General features: G+C 42.6%; 1 non-coding gene across 1 annotated transcript; it reads right to left on the bottom strand.

The window, feature by feature from the left end:
• Positions 1-2248: 2248 nt before the first annotated feature.
• TRNAL-CAG (transfer RNA leucine (anticodon CAG)) lies at positions 2249-2332 on the bottom strand. The gene has a single exon. It is a non-coding gene; the product is annotated as a tRNA-Leu (tRNA).
• Between the last annotated feature and the right edge of the window lie 1856 nt (positions 2333-4188).

Genomic DNA, 4188 nt, shown 5'->3' with positions numbered 1-4188 from the left:
ACAGAACTCAAAGGCATAACACCAGACACAAACATCTCTACGACATTCCCCGTGTCCGACTAAACCTTTACAAAAATTCAATGTATGTCAAAGGCCCTAAAATCTGGAACACCCTACCTGAGAACTCTAGAACTGCAGACACATTCATCACCTTCAAAACTACCATTAGAAAACATCTTATCTCCCTGATAAACCCCATCAACTAACTACACGAATACCACCTGGTGGTTCACACTTACACTCACTCACCCATTTGACCATAAACAGAAATATCAATCTCAATCTCAAAATAATGAATCTTAACTAGTCAAAAGTTGGCCTGTGATACTCCAATACTGAAACTATGTACTGTGCCAAAACAAAAGCATTCACATTGCTAAACTCACAAACTAGTATTTAGTCACTTAGCCATAATACCAACTTACCTCATAATTTGTAATATTTTACAATTAAGAATAAAACTAAGTATGCCCGAAATGCCTAGCCATGCTAGGTGTTCTAGTGGTACACTCTGTAATGCCTAGCCATGCTAGGTGTTCTAGTGGTACACTCTGTAATGCCTAGCCATGCTAGGTGTTCTAGTGGTACACTCTGTAATGCCTAGCCATGCTAGGTGTTCTAGTGGTACACTCTGTAATGCCTAGCCATGCTAGGTGTTCTAGTGGTACACTCTGTAATGCCTAGCCATGCTAGGTGTTCTAGTGGTACACTCTGTAATGCCTAGCCATGCTAGGTGTTCTAGTGGTACACTCTGTAATGCCTAGCCATGCTAGGTGTTCTAGTGGTACACTCTGTAATGCCTAGCCATGCTAGGTGTTCTAGTGGTACACTCTGTAATGCCTAGCCATGCTAGGTGTTCTAGTGGTACACTCTGTAATGCCTAGCCATGCTAAGTGTTCTAGTGGTACACTCTGTAATGCCTAGCCATGCTAGGTGTTCTAGTGGCACACTCTGTAATGCCTAGCCATGCTAGGTGTTCTAGTGGTACACTCTGTAATGCCTAGCCATGCTAGGCGTTCTAGTGGTACACTCTGTAATGCCTAGCCATGCTAGGCGTTCTAGTGGTACACTCTGTAATGCCTAGCCATGCTAGGTGTTCTAGTGGTACACTCTGTAATGCCTAGCCATGCTAGGCGTTCTAGTGGTACACTCTGTAATGCCTAGCCATGCTAGGCGTTCTAGTGGTACACTCTGTAATGCCTAGCCATGCTAGGCGTTCTAGTGGTACACTCTGTAATGCCTAGCCATGCTAGGTGTTCTAGTGGTACACTCTGTAATGCCTAGCCATGCTAGGTGTTCTAGTGGTACACTCTGTAATGCCTAGCCATGCTAGGCGTTCTAGTGGTACACTCTGTAATGCCTAGCCATGCTAGGCGTTCTAGTGGTACACTCTGTAATGCCTAGCCATGCTAGGCGTTCTAGTGGTACACTCTGTAATGCCTAGCCATGCTAGGTGTTCTAGTGGTACACTCTGTAATGCCTAGCCATGCTAGGTGTTCTAGTGGTACACTCTGTAATGCCTAGCCATGCTAGGCGTTCTAGTGGTACACTCTGTAATGCCTAGCCATGCTAGGCGTTCTAGTGGTACACTCTGTAATGCCTAGCCATGCTAGGCGTTCTAGTGGTACACTCTGTAATGCCTAGCCATGCTAGGTGTTCTAGTGGTACACTCTGTAATGCCTAGCCATGCTAGGTGTTCTAGTGGTACACTCTGTAATGCCTAGCCATGCTAGGCGTTCTAGTGGTACACTCTGTAATACCTAGCCATGCTAGGTGTTCTAGTGGTACACTCTGTAATGCCTAGCCATGCTAGGTGTTCTAGTGGTACACTCTGTAATGCCTAGCCATGCTAGGCGTTCTAGTGGTACACTCTGTAATGCCTAGCCATGCTAGGTGTTCTAGTGGTACACTCTGTAATGCCTAGCCATGCTAGGTGTTCTAGTGGTACACTCTGTAATGCCTAGCCATGCTAGGTGTTCTAGTGGTACACTCTGTAATGCCTAGCCATGCTAGGTGTTCTAGTGGTACACTCTGTAATTATTATTTAACTACATGTAAACCACACAATAACCAAATTCTGTAAACTCAGCATTGTAATACTTATAGAGAATAAACTTTGAATTGAATTTGAATTCATACATAACAAAAAATGATTGACGGTCAGTGTTATGTGATGAATGAGGAAAAGATGTGATGATACTGATGATGTGAGAGACGGTGAGTCAGGAGGATGAGGGGAAAAAATGGATGTCAGGAGTGGGATTCGAACCCACGCCCGGAAGACCGGACTGCGACCTGAACGCAGCGCCTTGGACCGCTCGGCCATCCTGACTCTGTCTCCCTCTGTGTTGAACTAATATTTATATGAAGTTTTCTTGTGTCTCCTTCCTCTCTCTCTCTCTCCACCTAATTACATTTGCCCTACACTGTTGCCACTCACAAACACCTGTTTAGTAGCTCTCTTACTGAAGCTTCATTCATTAGGTACTCTTACTGTAGCTCAATCATCAGGTACTCTTACTGTAGCTTCATTCATTAGGTACTCTTACTGTAGCTCAATCATCAGGTACTCTTACTGTAGTTTCATTCATTAGGTACTCTTACTATAGCTTCATTCATTAGGTACTCTTACTATAGCTTCATTCATTAGGTACTCTTACTATAGCTCAATCATCAGGTACTCTTACTGTAGCTTCATTCATTAGGTATTCTTACCGTAGCTTCATTCATTAGGTACTCTTTACCCAGCTTCATTCATTAGGTACCTCTTAGCTCTCCTCCTAAACCGGATTATACTAAGGCTGGCCTTGACCTGCTCAGGTAACTGGTTCCACCTAATTACTACCTAGCACAAGGTGTTTGAGGCCTGGCCACCTACTGCAGGCGCTAGTGACCGCCTACAGTAGGTACCGGTGACCACCTACTTAAAGGTACTCACCTAGTTGTACTCACCTAGTTGTGGTTGCAGGGGTTGAGTCATAGCTCCTGGTCCCGCCTCTTCACTGGCCGCTACTGGCTAGCCAAACTGTGTTACCTTCAACTGATACCTCATTACCTTAGGTTCGTAACCCGGGCAAGAATTAACAGAGATTTTCGGGACACTGATGGAGAGGACTTTTGTAAACATTGATGGAGAGGACTTCTGTAAACATTGATGGAGAGGACTTTTGTAAACATTGATGGAGAGGACTTCTGTAAACATTGATGGAGAGGACTTTTGTAAACATTGATGGAGAGGACTTTTGTATTCTGTAAACATTGATGGAGAGGACTTTTGTAAACATTGATGGAGAGGACTTTTGTATTCTGTAAACATTGATGGAGAGGACTTCTGTAAACATAGATGGAGAGGACTTCTGTAAACATTGATGGAGAGGACTTCTGTAAACATTGATGGAGAGGACTTTTGTATTCTGTAAACATTGATGGAGAGGACTTCTGTAAACATTGATGGAGAGGACTTTTGTATTCTGTAAACATTGATGGAGAGGACTTTTGTAAACATTGATGGAGAGGACTTTTGTATTCTGTAAACATTGATGGAGAGGACTTCTGTAAACATTGATGGAGAGGACTTCTGTAAACATTGATGGAGAGGACTTCTGTAAACATTGATGGAGAGGACTTTTGTATTCTGTAAACATTGATGGAGAGGACTTTTGTAAACATTGATGGAGAGGACTTTTGTATTCTGTAAACATTGATGGAGAGGACTTCTGTAAACATTGATGGAGAGGACTTCTGTAAACATTGATGGAGAGGACTTTTGTATTCTGTAAACATTGATGGAGAGGACTTCTGTAAACATTGATGGAGAGAACTTTTGTATTCTGTAAACATTGATGGAGAGGACTTTTGTAAACATTGATGGAGAGGACTTTTGTATTCTGTAAACATTGATGGAGAGGACTTCTGTAAACATTGATGGAGAGGACTTCTGTAAACATTGATGGAGAGGACTTTTGTATTCTGTAAACATTGATGGAGAGGACTTTTGTAAACATTGATGGAGAGGACTTTTGTATTCTGTAAACATTGATGGAGAGGACTTCTGTAAACATTGATGGAGAGGACTTTTGTATTCTGTAAACATTGATGGAGAGGACTTCTGTAAACATTGATGGAGAGGACTTTTGTATTCTGTAAACATTGATGGAGAGGACTTTTGTAAACATTGATGGAGAGGAC

This window comes from Cherax quadricarinatus, chromosome 44 (genome assembly GCF_038502225.1).
Source record: "Cherax quadricarinatus isolate ZL_2023a chromosome 44, ASM3850222v1, whole genome shotgun sequence".
Taxonomy (NCBI): domain Eukaryota; kingdom Metazoa; phylum Arthropoda; class Malacostraca; order Decapoda; family Parastacidae; genus Cherax; species Cherax quadricarinatus.
This window is presented reverse-complemented; position numbering and strand designations above follow the sequence as displayed.